We start from the raw sequence: 17,790 nt of genomic DNA on the forward strand, positions 1-17,790 counted from the left end.
TAGAAAATAATATTATGGACAATTTTATAACTTGGTGAAAAAAAATTCCCTGGAAGATATGACTCAGCATGAAATAGATTACCCAAATAGCCCTTATCAAAGAAAAGAATTAAACTCAAGTTTAAAAACCTTTCCAAAAGAAAATTTCAGGCCAAGATAGCATCACTGGGAATTCTACGGAATATTTAAGTAAAAAATAGTATCAACTCTACATAAGCTACTCCATAAAGTGGAAGAGGAGGGAACATCTCCCAACTCACATGATAAAGCCAACATTAGCCTGATCCAAAACCAAACAAAACTGTAAGAAACTACAGATCAATGTCTTTTATGGTCACACACATGAAAATAAATTCCTACCAAAATTTTAGCAAATTTAGTTCTCTGATATTTAAAATATATAATATATAGATTAAATGCATATAATAAACATATATTGCACTTAAAAAATAATACATGAAAGGCATATAAAAGGCATATGAAATGTGACTAAGTAGATGCAAGATGGGTTTAACGTTCCAAAAATAATGTGATTTCCCATACTAAAATATTTTTTAAAAAGGAAAAAAACATATGATCATCTCAATAGATGCCAAAAAGTATTTCACAAAATTCGGCATCTATTCATGATATTTTAAGCTAATTATAAACAGAAGGGAACCTTTTAATCTGAAACAGGATATGTGTTACAGTCTGAATTGTGTTCACCCCAAATTCATTTGTTAAAGCTCTAACCCGCAATATGATTGTATTCAGAAACAGGACCTTTAATGAAATTAAGTTTAAATAAAGTCATGAGTGGAGCCCTAATTCAATAGGACTAGTTGCAAATTTCTCTGTCTCTCTCTCCCAATCTGTCCTTCCCATCTCTCACACTCTGCCTCTGCCTCTGTCTCTGCTTTTGGACAGACAAGAGTCCAAGTGAGGACACAGCAAGAAAGCAGCCATCCACAAGCCAGGAAGAGAGCCCTCACCAGAAACCAACTCTAACAATATTCTGATTTTGGACTCCTGTCCTCCAGTACTACGACAAAATACATTTCTGCTGTTTAAGCCACCCAGCCTGTGGTATTTTATTATGGCAACCCAAGCAGACTAATATGGCATCTCTGAAAATCCCACAGTTAACATCATTCTTATATGGTGAAATACTAAAAACACTAAATGTTTTCCCTTTAAGATCAAGAACAAAAAGTAATGTTGGCATTTCCCATATATATATCAATATTGTACTGAATATCTAGGCTAGTAAAATAAAGCAAAAAGAAGAAATACAGGCATACAATTTGAAAAAAAAGAAAAACTTTTTTCAGAAAAACATGCAGAAAATTCTGAGGAAATATATGCAAAGCTATTATAACTAAAAAATGACTTACCAAATACACAGAATAAACTCAAATGTACAGAAACCAACTGTACAAAATATACTAGATATAAATATTAGAAATTTAAATTTTAACAAGAAATTTAATTTTAATAAAAAATTTTAATATGAAAGTAGAAATTTTAATTTTAATATGTTCAAATAACATAACATCAAATTATGAAATACCTAGGGATGATTTTTTTTAATTTTGTCTAACTTGTAAAACTTCATTGAAATAAGTTAAATATTCAAATTAACAAAAATACAAAACTTGTTCATAAACTGAATGACTCAATATTGTTCAATGTCAACTGTCCCCAAATTTATTCAACAAAATCATAATTAAAATTTGAGCAGGCTTTTTTGTAGAAGTAACTCTTCTATAATTTCCATGGAAATGCAAAGAACATTAGCCATTAAGGAAATGCAAATTAAAACCACAATGAGCGAGATACCACTATTCACCCAGTAGAAAGGCAAAATAAAAAGACTGATCTTAAGAAGTGCTGGGAAGCATGTAAAACAATTACAATTCTCATATATTGCTGGTGCAAATGCAAAATGGTACAGGCACCTAAGAAAATCATTGGCAGTTTCTTAACAAAGTTTCTTGTAAAATTACATACACACTTATCATTCAACCCAGTAATCCCACTCTTAGGTATTTACTCTAGAGAAATAAAACATATGTCCATACACAGACCTGTATAAGACTGTTCATAGTAACTACATACATGATAGCCAAAAATCAGCTATACCTATCATACCCAGATATCCATACATAAGTGGATAAACCCATTGTGGTATATCTGTGTAACTGAATACTACTCATGATTAAAAAAGGAATAAACTACTTGAGCACAAACAACATGGATGAATCACAGAAGTATTATGTTGAGTGAAAAAAATCCAGACATAAAAGACTACCTGCTGTATTGTTTAATTAATATGAACTCTTAGAAAAATCTAAGTTGTGGGTAGTTGCCAGAGGCTAGCAGTAGAGAAAAAGGATCAACTGCAATGGCACAATGGAGGTTTGTTCAGGTGATGGAAACTTTCTCTATCCTGAATGTACTTGTGGGTATACAACTTTACTGAATGTATATATCATACAATATGTATACTTATTGTACTTCAATAAAGCTGATCTTCAAAAAATAAGAAGAAACTTCACATTTGTAACTACATATGGTAATAGATGTTAACTAGACTTATTGTGGTGATTTTGCAATATTTACAAATGAAATCATTATATTGTACATCTGAAATTAATATAATATTATATGTCAATTATGCCTCAATAAAAAATGCAGAAACTGCATTAAAATATGGAAAAAATTAGTCAGAAAAAATTCACAGATATTTCAATGAAGATCTAAAGAAGGTTAAGAAGAGAAAACCAGGTTACTTAGTTTCCAGATCATAAACAACATTCCCTGAGAGCACATCATGGAATGCCTGAAGCTCCTCAGACCACAGTTGAAAAACATGTATCATGATAACTGAGGCATTCCAAATCAATGAGGAAGGCTGGACTAGTCATCAAGTGGTAGTGTGTCACTAACCTAGCCATTTAGAAATAAAATAAGCTAGACTCTTGTCTTAAATCATACCTCAGAATAAATTCTTTACAGATTAAACATTAAACATAAGAAAGTAAGAGAGGAAAATGTTAAATAATTAGTCATATAACTTCACGTAGGACAAGCTCTTGTAAGCATGGCTCCATGGCCAGAAACTATAAGGAAAAGATTAACAACTATTGGGGGAAATACAAATGAAATTAGAAGTGACAATATAGAAAAAAATTTTTAATTGGTGAGACAAAAGACTAATATCCTTTAAAAATATAGAGTTGGTATTAAATAGCAATAAGAAAAAGAAGATTATACTAATAGGGGGAAAAAGCAAGACATGAACAAGAAATTCACAAAAGACAGTGCAATGGCTACTAAATATTTGAAAATATATGACTAATGAACAAATCCAATGTTGAAATATCGAAGTTCACCTGCTTAAATAAAGAATACCCTTGTTGTAAGAATGTAGTGCTAGTGGAAATACATGTTTACATCTTTCTGGAGAGCATTTTGCAGTAAGTATCAAATGTCTAAATCTTCATCATTTTTAAAAGTTTTAAAATTTACTTTATAATCTGATATATAAAGAGTTGTGTTTAGCTCAGAACTGTTTATATGGTAGAAAACCATCCTAAATGTTCATAAATATCAGATGCTGCAAACACAGCCTGAAGCCACTGAAAATGAGAATGTAACCAATAATTATTGACATAGAAAAATATCCATGGCGGGTACCTGGGTGTCTCAATCTGTTAAGTGTCAGACTTTAGCTCAGGTCATGATCTGGCGATTCGTGGGTTCAAGCCCCACATCCAGGTCTGTGCTGACAGCTCAGAGCCTGGAGCCTCTGGAGCCTGCTTCAGATTCTGTGTCTCCCTCTCCCTCTGCCCCTCCTCCACTCATACTCTGTCTCTCTCTCTCTCTCTCTCTCTCTCTCTCTCTCTCTCAAAAATAAAATTAAAAAAATATGTATCCATGGCAAGGGGTTAGATAAAATATGAATATACTTTGCATGAAGACTCATTAAAAAAAAACTATCTTTCTACTCATCTGTCTCTCTTTTTACTTACATATACATACACATACACACAGAGATACACAGGTGTGGAAAGTTATACTAAAAGATCAATACAAGTTATCTGTGATTAGCAAAATTAAAGGAAAGCTTTTTTTTTATATTTGTCTATATTATCTGAATTATTTATGTGTAAAAATAAGACTGTTTAAACGATTATTTACAATGTAATTTCAAATTTCAAATTGGACAAGAAAAAATAAATCCGGACATTTTCTAAAAGCTTAAAAACAAGGTGTAGATAGTCATCATAATCAATGTTTACACCAAGTACAATCTACAGCAAGTTTTACTGTTTTTTTTTAAGTGTCAGACTAAAAATTCTAGAAAAATATCTTGAGGATTTCTTTCCCACATGAAATGCTACCTAAGGATCTACTAAATAGTCTTTCTGCTACCCTTATCCCTAGTGTTTCACTTTGTGGCTTTATATCTCCAATAAAAGATCTTACTGGCTTTAAGTTTCTTTTCTTTGAAAATTATTTTCTGCTAGGTCTTAAGAAAATAAAGTGGAACTGTGGTTTGCATCTTATTTGAGAAAGATAGATAACCTTGAGTCTTAAACCTTCTCTGGCATTTTCTTGATCTTCACTAACCATGACCAAGGTAGAATGGTCTCATCTGCAAATTACTAAAAATAATCAGCTCTGGGAAGTGACCTTGGATGAAGCAATGTTAAATTGGCCAGGAAATTTTTTTGAGGCATCACTGTTATTAACTCGCAATTTTTTCATTTCACTCTGCCACTGATGCTTGGCAGGTTATAATTTTTCATTTTCGCACTTGGATGAAACTCAGTGAAGTAGAGATTATGGAGATAGTAGTGGAGAATTTTTACAAAGGGATTTCCCCCCTCACTCCATAATATTATATGGCTACAAAATGGATTTCTATTGGAGACAACTTATCAGTTGAAGATACGTAATCAGATTAAGATAACAGTACTGACCTATACCATATTTAAAAATTTTTTAAAGTGCTGCCTTCTGTATACAGAGTTGATGTTATGACCAATTTATATACTTGGAAACATTTCCTTAGTGGAGATGGTTTAGGCTGATTCTTCTTTGACAACTCCATGCTTTCAAGAGTTTATTTGCTGGGACTAAAGAAAATGTCTATGAAAATAGAAAATACTTCTTTATACAGAGATGTCCAGTGACACAGATTGGAAGTAAACTTGTACTACTATTAATGAACTAGGAGCTAATTTTAGATAGGTGGCAACTATTTTTGGTGCATCCTTCCTCCTTCTTTACCTCCATAAAACCAGTTGCAGTGCCAGTAGTCTGGTGATGACCACTTATATCCAGATTCTTCCAGAATCTCCTTTCAGCATGCTATTCACTAGCCATCTTATGATAAGCACTAAATAGGTAAGTTTTCATTCCCTCAAGTAAAAGAGGACAGAATATTCATTTTAAAAATAAAGAATACTATAATAAGGAACATAGTAAATCAGAGAACAAATTTGAGTTTGGAAATATCCCTTAAATCCGAAGACAATATTTAAATGGGTAGCTAGAATAGAGACTTAGAGACCAGTCTCCTCCAGTCTTAAACAACTAAGAAACGTAGGGGTGCCTGGGTGGCACAGTCGGTTGAGCGTCCAACTCTTGATCTTGGCTCAGGTCATGATCTTGTGGTTTGTGGGTTCGAGGCCTGCAACGGGCTCTACACTGATGACGTGAAGCCTGCTTGGGATTCTGTCTCTCCTTCTCTCTGCCTCTCCCCAGCTTGTGCTCTCTCTCAAAATAAATTAAAAAATTTTTAAACATTAAAAAAAATGAGAACTGCCTACTTGAGTCACTAATTCCCTTAACTTATTTTGATTTGATCATTAGTATCCAATTGCACCCAGGGTAGTGTCAAGGTAGAATAGCAAACCAGGGACAACTATTTACTAGGATAACCATTACTTTCTTCCTGAAAATCTTTATGTGTCATCACCATATTACTTAAAAAGAAAATCAGGGCTGCCTGAGTGGCTCAGTCAGTTAAGCACTGGACTCTTGATTTCAGCTCAGGTCATGATCTCACCATCATGAGATCACGCCCTGAGTGCAGCTCCACCCTGGGCATAGTACCTGCTTAAGATTCTCTGTCTTCCTCTCCCTCTGCCCCTCCCCAACTTGTGCACACCCCCCAAAATAAATAAATAAATAAATAAATAAATAAATAAATAAATAAATAAATATTAAACTGCTACTGTCCCCCAGAACATATGAATTTGAGGTCTTGTATCTAATTGTAGAATAAAATATTTTGTTCCCCTAAGAAAACTGAGTTAAACACTATTTCACCACAGACATTATAATTACCTCACAATGTAATTTTGATATAAATGGGACTGCTAGCTATCTTTTTTTTGTCTAACCACTGGCAAAATATGTAAATTGACAGAAGAGCTGCATAGCAAAGAGCTTCCTTTGAGTGACTACAGCATCTTAGCATTGAACAGATCAAATGCTTTTACAGCAACAGTTTAGAGTAATATTTTGTTTTTAAATGAAGTTCCAAAATGATATACAGAAATGAAATTAACCATTTCATTGAGATAAAGAGGTAAAGTTTCCAATCTAAAATTTTTAAAAAAGAGGATTGCGGGGCACCTGGGTGGCTCAGTCGGTTAAGCGTCCGACTTCAGCTCAGGTCACGATCTCGCGGTCCGTGAGTTCGAGCCCCTCGTGGGGCTCTGGGCTGATGGCTCAGAGCCTGGAGCCTGTTTCTGATTCTGTGTCTCCCTCTCTCTCTGCCCCTCCTCCGTTCATACTCTGTCTCTCTCTCTGTCTCAAAAATAAAAATAAATGTTAAAAAAATTTAAAAATAGTAATAATAAAAAAGAGGATTGGTAAAATGATAATATCAAACATACACCTTTATTAATCTGCATGATACACAGTACATGCTAAAGTTTTAAGAAATGTAATTAAAATAAGTTATTTTAATACAAATAATAAAGGTAAAACAAAGATGATACATTTTAAATGTAATACAGTTCCTTAATTAATTTTTGCATGTTTTAATAGACGTTTAATAAAATGTTTTTGTTATAAATACTAATTAATAGCAAACAGTCCATCAAATAGCATATAGTCAATAATAAGATATTTGTTTTTTCTACCAGTCTCTGAAGTGGAAAAAAAGGGAAAAAAAGAAAAGCAGGAGGAAGAGGGACCAAAGGAAGAGACTGCTCCTTCCTTTCTTTCTCTAAAGCTCTAGAGAGACAAATAGAATGCTCCAAAGATTAGAATCAGGTCTACTCTTGTCCTATTGGGCAGACCCCATTTCAAGCAAAAGGTAGAGTAGTTTGGCTTGTTCCTCTATAAAAGCGGGTAACCCAGAGAAAGTTAGCCTAGATTTTCTATGCGTTAAGGTAGCAGTATTTGGTGCACAAGCTACAGAGAAACCTGTAGCTTAAAATTTCCTACTTTTGAAAAATAATGTCAAGATTCATCCTTTATATTGTGAAAATTGCTGATTTGACCCTTCCACAAAAAATACTGACAACTGAAAGACTAATACAATCATTCATCCTAGCAGTAAGTAATAAGAAACAAGGATGGAATATATTTTATTAGAAGATCTACTACAATAGGAGTACTTTATATTTTAATAATAAAAGGAAATTCTTAGCCATAACTTGGACATATTTTTATTCTTGCAAAATTATTAAAATTTTAAAAGCAATCCATTTTGTTATTCTTGTATTGCAAGACATTCCACAAAATGTTCACCACTTCAAGGTAATTCTATTTGTTCAAAATTGCATTCTTTTTAAAATAGCATTTCTAGTATTAAGGGAAATAAGCAAAATCTCAGTCAGTCATTTTTTGTTTTAAGTAGTCAAATTATTAAATTAAAATTCCAAAAAGGCATTTTTAAAGGAAAAGTAGTTTGAACAATTACCTTTCTTATCAATAAGGTAAACTGAGCCAGATCGTCAAAAATAAGTATTACCTATTACTAACTTTTGTTTTTATCATAGACTGAGGTAATATAAACGAAAATATAAATAGTTAAGTTATACTTAGACTTTCTTAAGGAACACTGATATCAAGGACTACTTACAGCATCTGGAAAATCCTTTTGTAGATGCAGAAATACAGCAGACATCTTTGGTACCATTACAGTACTGAGACATGCCGCCTGAGGGGTAGGAAATGCTGCCTCATGCCCTATAACTTGTGTCTTCTACTTTCAGAAACTGGACTGACTAGGCATGTTAAATATTTCCTTATTACCTTACCTTTATATTTTTTTAAGAAAAGCCAAGAAAAACATCCAGTGCCTTGTTTTATTCATGAGACTGTGCCAGAAATCATTAATAGAAATAAAGTTAGGAAATCTTAGCCAAAGCCAAAGATTTCTCTAGACTTTAGTCTTCTCTCTTGAGTGTAGCTATATGTATGATGCAACCCTCACTTTATAATGCACAGATATGTTCAATACTAAAATGACTGTATTAACAGAAAAAACGTCATAATACTCTACCTCTGAAATACCAAGGGCGATGAAGATCTATGAAATGGACAAGAGTGCTTCAATTTAAGCAACACCAGAATTAAACAGCATAGAGAGAGATGATTAGAGCTCAAGAAACTTCCCTCTCGTAGCTGTTTAGGCATTCACTTTCCCTTACTTTCCCTTGCTTTTGAATGGACTCCCCCACCCCTCCTGCGCTGTCAAAGTTTTCTATGAAAAACACCAAGATTATTTTTACTTATACCAAGTATTTTGAGTGCCTAAGACGTGTGCACACACTTAGAAAGTATAACATGTTACTGTGAAGTTGGAAAAAGGATTATTCTCCCCAATCAACAGGTTCTTTAATTCAAAACAGTAAAATAGAATAGGATAGGATAGGATAGGATAGGATAGGATAGGATAGGATAGGATAGAATAGAATAGAATAGAATAGAATAGAATAGAATAGAATAGAATAGAATAGAATAGAATAGAATAGAATATATATACACATAGTGATAGCTAATAATAGACATGAAAATGATTTACTAATGAAAAATAGAGCTAAGAAAAAAGATTTGAGATAATTTAATGACCACAAATAATGTGTATCAAAAATGCTATATCAGTTTTTAATTACTTATCATAATGCATTTACTAAATGAATATAATGGCATTTTAGAAAAGAGAAATATTTCAGGTAGGATAGCAGGAAAAAAACTTAAGCAGTTAAAAAAATAAAAAAGAGATTTTTGTCTTTCAAATAAGTCACAGGTGAAGCTGACGTCACTGTATGGACTACACTTTAGAATCACTGACTTAGGGATTCCTCTATGCTTGAGATTGTTCAGCATAGATGAGGTGGACACTCAAACTGTAGAAGATCTGAGGCAGGAGACTATGTGAGAATAGCGATTTCAGAGACTGAAGGTACATGGTACAAACAAATCATGACAAAATGCTACCTCGCATCTTCCTAGGTGTCACATCTGTGGGAAGAGGGGTGAGGAAGAGGTCCTCGTGCTGCCCTCATGAAACTTGAAGGATTGGGACCTGAAAGAAGTCACTCTAAAAAAAGCTCTGGCCACTGATTTTGCTATGGATCTCATCCACTCAGCTTAAGACCTGAATAGGAAAAAGATAAGCCTCCCCAAACAAGAAGGAATTCTCCAGCACACTGCCTCCAGACTGTATCTGCACCATTAGCTCTCCTGGGCTTCAAGCCTGCTGGCCCATACTACAGATTTGGGCTTGCCAGCCTCCATAATCACACCATCCATACTCTGTTGTCTGTCTTTAGCCAAATTTCCTTATCTCTGTCTTTGACATCTGTTTGAGTACACCACTGAGCGATCCTGCATGAATTTCTAAGTATGAACATCTTTTGGAGATTCTTTGCCAAAAACAGGAATTAAAAAAAAAAATGAGCAAAGGGAAAGGAGCCAAGTATAATTTACTCATATTTTATTTAAATCCACCCTGTTTTTAAAAGTTAAAAAAAAGGCCTAATCAAATATCTGCCTCGTTCTTGGGCTGAAGCATAGTCTATAGCATATCTTTTATCTTGGTTGGGCTGTAATACATTTTTGAATTCTAGTAAGGAGACTGAACCAATAATCAAAACCTCCAACAAACAAAAGCCCAGGACCAGAGGGTTTCACTGGTGAATTCCACCAAATATTCAAAGAAGATTTAATGCCTATCCTTCTCAAATTCCTCCAAAACAATGAAGAGGAGGGAATGCCTCCAAACTCATTTTATGAGGCCAGCATTATCCTGATACCAAAACCAGACAAGGACACAAAAAAAAGAAAGAAGGAAAGTTAAAAGAGGAGAGGGGAGGGGAAGAAGGAGAGGGGAGTGAAGGGGAGAGGAAGAGATGGGGGAAGAGAGGAAATTAGGCCAATATCTTTGATGAACATAGATGCAAAAATTTCAAAATGTTAGCAGAACAAATTCAACAATACATTAAAAGAATCATACACCATGACCAAGTGGCATTTTGGGATTTATTTGTCTCACCTACTGAGAACAACCCTTCTGAGAACAAACATGAACATTTCTGCAAAGCAACATTGCTAATTAAACAATACCTAACAGGCCAAAGTTAACTATCAAGAGATATTCACCAAAGTAATCCCACTGCCACTTTTGCTGAGTTGTGGGAAGAAGCAAACCCTCATGGCTCTGGATAAATGAAAAATTCATATGAAAAGTAATTTTAATTTCTTAAGTTACAGCTCTAAATATTTCTGAGACTTCTCAACTCTGACCTTCAACTCCAGCAGCAGTGCTCCTCTTCAGTCACCCCATTCCCAGGGTCACATCCTGGGCCACCATCACCTCTAACAGCTTAAATTTCCCACTGATTATAGTCCTCATCATTCCAAAAATCTTACTCCATTGCTACTGATACCTTTGATCTTGAAACTCACTGGAGTTTCTGATGCTCTGACCACCTCTACTTTCTTGGAGGTCATCATCCACTCCCCACCCCACCCCAGCTCTGCCATGTCCCTGTCTAAATACCTTCTGATCCAACCTAGACTTTATGGCACATCATTTCAACAAATTTCTTATCAAAAATCCATTCCCTCTGCTCCAGCCCTGCTAACAAAGGCCTTTCTCAGACCTATCATTTGCCCTCTATGCTCCTGTGCCCAGATTCCTGAAGACTAATGCAGACACCATGCTAAAAATACACTGCCTCTCACCCCAGCTGAGCTCCCCAGGCCACTGAGCTCCCCTTTGGTTGGTCGTCTTTTCCATTCCCCTCAGTGACTATCCCTAATGTCCATTATTCTCTCCAGCACTGTATCTCATCCCAAACCTCTTCTCCTTTAGCAAATAGTTCCTCAGAGTATTATCAAGAAGCATCTTTCTCACTCTCCATTTCCCAGAGATATATTTACCTAGAATCATGCCATCTTTTCCTCATGCCCTAAAGGAAGAAACTTCTACCTTAGGCTGGTCCCTGCATCTGTACTTTAAATCCCATTAGCTCTCAGTTACTCAAGATCTTTATATTATCAATGATCTTTTCTCTTTGCTGCATCATCAACTTCCTCTCAACTAGATCCTTCCTTCAGCAACATATAAATATGTTCACATTTCTCCCAGCATAATAAAAATCCTACCTTTGACTTATGCTTACTTCTTCCCTTCCCAAGTAACGTCTTATAAGTATACTCCCTGTCTCCATATCCCCTTTTGCATCTCTCAACCTTTTGCAGTTTGCTGCTACTTCAACCACACTATCGGTATTACTCTCACTAAGATCATTTAAATGACTTTCAAGTTTCTAAGTTTAAAGGCCAGGTTTCCATTCTCTTACTTGAGCTCCCTACAATATTTGATACTACTCATCAATTTCCCCTCTTCAAGTGCTCTCCTGGTTTAAATTTTTTTAATGTTTATTTACTTTTGAGAGAGAGAGAGAGAGAGCGAGCAGGGGAGGGGCAGAGAGACAGGGAGACACAGAATCGGAAGCAGGCATCATGCTCCAAGCTGTCAGCACAGAGCCTGATGCAGGGCTCGAACCCATGAACCATGAGATCATGACCTGAGCCAAAGTCAGATGCTCAACCGACTGAGCCACTCAGGCACCCCATCTCCTGGTTTTAGAGTAACATTATCCCTTGTTTCTCTTCTTCTCTCTCTACCTAGTTTTTCTCTCTGTTTCTGGGATTCCTCTTCCTACACATATAAAAAAAAAAATGTTTAAAAACACACTGAATGGCATCCCAGTGGACCTTCTGGGCTGAGCCACATATAGCAGGGCTCTGTCACGACAATATCATGCAGGTTGTGACTGTGAGCACTCACAGCCCCACGGGCTTTAATAGTCTGTATGCCATAATCGTGGAGTTTGGTGGCAATGTCACTTTACACGAAGTCATATATGGTGCTATCAGCTGCCCTGAGAAAGAGAAAGGGGGCTTCACTGCTGTACCAGAAAACAATTAAATTTGGGAAAGTATATACTGTCATACACCTAGGGAAATAAGGATTCCCTAGATGTTTGATGGCCTGCTTTTCCATCACTCGTAAAGTATTGTGCACTTGGCCCTGAGGCTTGCTAACATTTTGATTAGTGAGCAAGATGCCTGCAAAATTGGTGACTGGTTGCTTCAAGAAGCTGGAAGATTCACTGTTTCCAGAGACTTCTTACCATCTAGAGAACACATACATCCACCAAGCCCCAGAGCTCCTGAAAGACCATAACACCCAAAGTTGACACCTATTCTTCTATCATTCTCTAGCAAATGACCACCAAAGAGGTGCCTTACTCAGGGGAGTATCAGTATGTGCTCTACACCATAGAGGCCTATCATCTTCATCCATTTCTCTCAGCAGCTGTCTTCACAGACTCCATCTCTGGGAAAAGACAAGATCATCTGCTGCTGCTAAGTGCAGAACTTCTGGTTGACTTTAACTCTTTAAAACCTTAATTTGGCTGATTTTAAACCTATATTAAGATAAACTATTGCTTTGTTTCTATTCATTTTTTTTTTTACTTTATTTAAATCCAAGTTAGTTAACATATAGTGTAATAATGGTTTCAGGAGTAGAATTTAGTGATTCATCACTTACATTATAATACCCAATGCTCATCCCAACAAGTGTTTTCCTACACCCATCACCAATTTAGCCCATCCCCCCATCCAACACTTCTCCAGCAACCCTCAGTTTTTTCTCTGTATTTAAAAGTTTCTTATCCTTTGCCTCCCTCTCTGTTTTTATCTTATTTTTACTTCCCTTCAGCTATGTTCATCTGCTTTCTTTCTTAAGTTCCACAAATGAGTGAAATCATAGGATATTTGTCTTTCTCTGACTTATTTTACTCAGCATAAGACATTCTAGTTCCATCCACATTGCAGCAAATGGCAAGATTTCAATCGTTTGATCACCAAGTAATATTTCATTGTATATATACACCACATCTTCTTTATTCATTCATCAGTGGATAGATATTTAGGCTCTTTCCATAATTATTCATTTTTAAAGAGGATATAGAAGAAAAATATTTGTAGGAGGGATTTTTAGAAAATAAATTTAAAACTCAAAAAAAAAGAAAGAAAAAGAATTGCCAAATGTAAATTTTACATCAATTAAAACTGTTACATTATAACAAAAAATAATAAATATAAATTCAATGCTCTGTAAGCATGATAAATTTGACATTAACAGCATATATACTTTACAAATCAGTGTATTTCAATCAACAGATGGCTGCTTTCAAGATGGTATGGGAGGGGCGCCTGGGTGGCTCAGTCGGTTAAACATCCGACTCAGGTCATGATCTCACGGGGTTCATGGGTTCGAGCCCCGCCTCCGGCTCTGTGATGACAGCTCAGAGCCTAGAGCCTTCTTCGGATTCTGTGTCTCCCTCTCTCTCTGCCCCTCCCCTGCTCATGCTCTGTCTCTCTCTGTCTCAAAAATAATAAATAAACATTAAAAAAATTTTTTTAATTAAAAAAAAGATGGTATGGGAAAGGAATGGAGAGGAAAACACTGATCTTTCTTTATTTTTTTTGAAGTTTATTAATTTTTGAGAGAGAGAGACAGAGAGACAGAGTGTTAGTGGGGGAGGGAGACACAGAATCTGAAGCAGGTTCCAGGCTCTGAGCTGTCAGCCCAGAGCCCAATGCAGAACTTGGACTCACAAACCTCGAGATCATGACCTGAGCCAAAGTAGGACACTTAACCAACTAAGCCACCAGGTGGCCCAGGAAAATGCTGATCTTAAGCGAGCATTAAAGTCTTCTACACTGTTCCAGGGGAGACAGTATATTCTTTACAAAATATAAGACTAAACCAAAATTAATTAAACTCAACATGATCATAAAATATCCATCTTACATGAGTAATCTTTAAAAATGTAGAATTTCTTTAAAAAGGAAGAGAAAATTAAAACTAAATTAAGTAAAAGACATGAAAGAATAAAGAATACAATAGAAATCAATGAAACTGAAAATAATAGAAGAATTTAATTAAACCATAAACTGATTCTTTGAAATAATCAAGAAAAAATAGCCAGACATAAAAAAAAAAGAGAGAAGACACAGATTTCACTATCAGGAATCCGAGATATGGCATCATTCCAAATGCCATAGCTATTAATTAAGAAAATATCATGAAAAACTTTACGCCAATAAATTCTACAACTTAGATAAAACTGAAAAAAATGGTTTCAAACTGTCAAAGCTCACTCAAGAAGAAACAGGTAGCCATTTATACCTCTGTACCTTTTACAGAAATTGTATCTGTAGCTAACACCCCACCCACAAGTAAAAATCTACACCCAGACAGCTTCACCAGAAAAGTTTCCTAAATGTTTATGGAAGAGATAATCTCAACACCAAACAAAATCGTCCAGAAAACTGAGGAGAAGGAATATTTCCCAATTCATTCTATAAAACTATCATTACCCTACTACAATTATGTTGCAAGAAAAAGATAATTGAGACCAATATGCCTCACTTTAAAAAATGCAAAACTTGAAAACAAAATTTAGGCCAATGGAAACCAACAATATATAAATGATCCAATGGGGTTTATTCATTTACCCCAGAAATGCAAGGTTGGCTTAACATTCAAACAGTAATTAATACAGTTCACCATATTTCAGACTGAAAAAATAAAAACAAGATCATTTTAATGTATGCATAAAAATTATATGACAAAATCCCTTATCCATTCATGCTAAAATTTTTTTTTAATTTTTTTTTCAACGTTTATTTATTTTTGGGACAGAGAGAGACCGAGCATGAACGGGGGAGGGGCAGAGAGAGAGGGAGACACAGAATCGGAAACAGGCTCCAGGCTCTGAGCCATCAGCCCAGAGCCTGACGCGGGGCTTGAACTCCCGGACCGCGAGATTGTGACCTGGCTGAAGTCGGACGCTTAACCGACTGCGCCACCCAGGCGCCCCCATGCTAAAAATTTTTAGCACATCTGGAATAACAGAGAATTTTCTCACCCTGATAAAGGGCATTGACCAAAAATCCTCCATTTAACATCACACTTAATCTCTTTTCCTAAGATCAAGAAAAACATAAAGATGTTTGTCACCACTTATATACAACATCACTCTGGAGATTCAAGCTAGAGCAGTTCTAAGTGTGTGTGTGTGTGTGTGTGTGTGTTTGTGTGTGTGTGTCTGTGTGTGTGTGAATGAGTTGAGGGGAATGGGGAGTTTAAAATAATGAAAGGATAGGGTGCCTGGGTAGCTCAGTCAGTTAAGCTTCTGACTCTGGATTTTGGCTTAGGTCATGATCTCACAGTTTGTGGGTTCAAGTCCCATATTGGGATCCATGCTGGCAGCACGGAGCCTAAGATATTCTCTATCTCCCTCTCTCTGCCTCTCCCCTGGTCATGTTCTCTCTCAAAATAAATAAAGCTTAAAAAAATGTTAATTAAAATAAAATAATAAAAGGCATTCAGATTGGAAAGGAAGAACTAAAACTGCCTTTGCAAATAATCTTATAGGACATGATAATCTATACAAATAATCCAGTGGAATCTACAACAAAAAACAAATACTAGAAATAATGAGTTTTAGCATGGTAGTAAGATCCACGGTCAACATATAATATATAAAAAGAACTGTATTTCTATAAGCTAGTAATGAATCATCATAAATTCAAATTTTGAAAAAAAATGCCCTTAACACATATAAAAAATATGAAATATTTAGGACAAAATAAGTAACTCTGACAAAATGTACAAGACTTGTGAAATAAAAACTGTAAAATATTGCTAAGAGAATTTAAAGAAGACATCTGTACACAGAGAGGCATACCTTATCCATAGGTCAAAAGAAACAACAATGTGAAGATGTCAATTCTCCCCAAATTGATATGATTCAACATATCCCAGAACAAAATCCTAGCTGGATTTTTGTATTAAATTGAAAGCTGATTCTAAAACTCATGTAGAAATGCAAAGGGCCTAGAATAACCAAAACAACTTTGAAGAACAAAACTGTAGGGCTTTTAATCAAGTAGAATTATCTACTTGATTAAAAGATTTTATTATATAGCTAGTAATCAAGAAAGTGTAGTAGTGGCTCAGACAGAGATAAGCAAATAGATCAATGGAACAAAATAGATATTCCAAAAAGAGGCATATGTGTGTGTGTGTATATATATATATATATATATATATATATATGGACAACTGATTTTTTTACAAAGGCAAAAAAGGCAATTCAGTGGAGAAAGAATAGTCTTTTGAACAACTGATGCTGAAACAAGTGAAAATCATTATACAGAAAAAAGAAAAAGAAAAAAAAGTTGATCCATGCCTTAATCCTTATATAAAAATTACTCATAATGAATCACAGACTTAAATTCTAAAAAATTAAAACATTTAGAATAATGCATAAAAGAAAAACTTGTGCACCTGATGTAGACAAAGATTTCTTAGTATGATACTGAAAAGCATAATCCATAAAAGAACAAAATGACAAATTGGATTTCACCAAAATCAAAAACTTCTATTTGAAAGACCGTTAAGAAGAATGAAAAGACAAGCCACAGACTAGGAAAATATATTTGCAAGACACCTATATGATAAAGAATTTGTATCTAAAATGTATAAAGAACTCTTAATTGAAAATTTGGCCAAAGATTAAAACAAACACATTGTCAAGTAATATAAATGGATCACAATAAGCAAATGAAAAGATACTTAACATCATTAGTCATAAGAGAAATGAACATTAAAACCACAAAGATATACAATTATACTTCTCTAAGAATGGCTAAAATTAGAAAGCCTGGCCATGGAAAGTGGCAACAAAACTGAGGAGAACCTGAAAATCTCATATATTGCTGACTGGAATGTAAATGATACAACCACTTTGGAAAACAGTTTGGCAGTTTCTTAAAAACTTATACACAGACCTACCATATAGCCCAGCCATTCCACTCCTAGATATTTCCCCAAGAGAAATAAAAGCAGAAGCCCAGATATAATCTTGTATGTGAATGTCCATAGTAGCTTTATTTATAAGAGCCAAAAACTAGAAGATCTTAAATGTTTATCAACAGGGAAATAAACAAATTATATCATGTTCATATAATAGAATGTTTCTTCAAAGAAAATAAACTATTAATATACACAACAATACAAGTGTTATCTCAAAACTATACTTCAGGAAACACAAAACAGCACATACGATATGATCCATTTACACAAAAATATGGAAAATGAAAACCAATATATAATAACAGAAAGCATATCAGTGGTTGCCCGGGAAATAAAGGCAGGGGCAGGAACAGGAGGAACTACAAACA

At 34.9% G+C, this 17,790-nt stretch overlaps 1 protein-coding gene and 1 pseudogene across 1 annotated transcript in view; one reads left to right on the plus strand and one right to left on the minus strand.

Annotated features, from left to right (window-relative positions):
* Window positions 1-17,790, minus strand: part of NAALADL2 (N-acetylated alpha-linked acidic dipeptidase like 2) — a 1,353,396-nt gene that overhangs the window by 1,281,266 nt on the left and 54,340 nt on the right. The gene's annotated exons all lie outside the window — the stretch shown is intronic.
* On the plus strand, window positions 12,101-13,018 carry LOC122491720 (annotated as a pseudogene).

Source organism: Prionailurus bengalensis, chromosome C2 (genome assembly GCF_016509475.1).
Source record: "Prionailurus bengalensis isolate Pbe53 chromosome C2, Fcat_Pben_1.1_paternal_pri, whole genome shotgun sequence".
Taxonomy (NCBI): domain Eukaryota; kingdom Metazoa; phylum Chordata; class Mammalia; order Carnivora; family Felidae; genus Prionailurus; species Prionailurus bengalensis.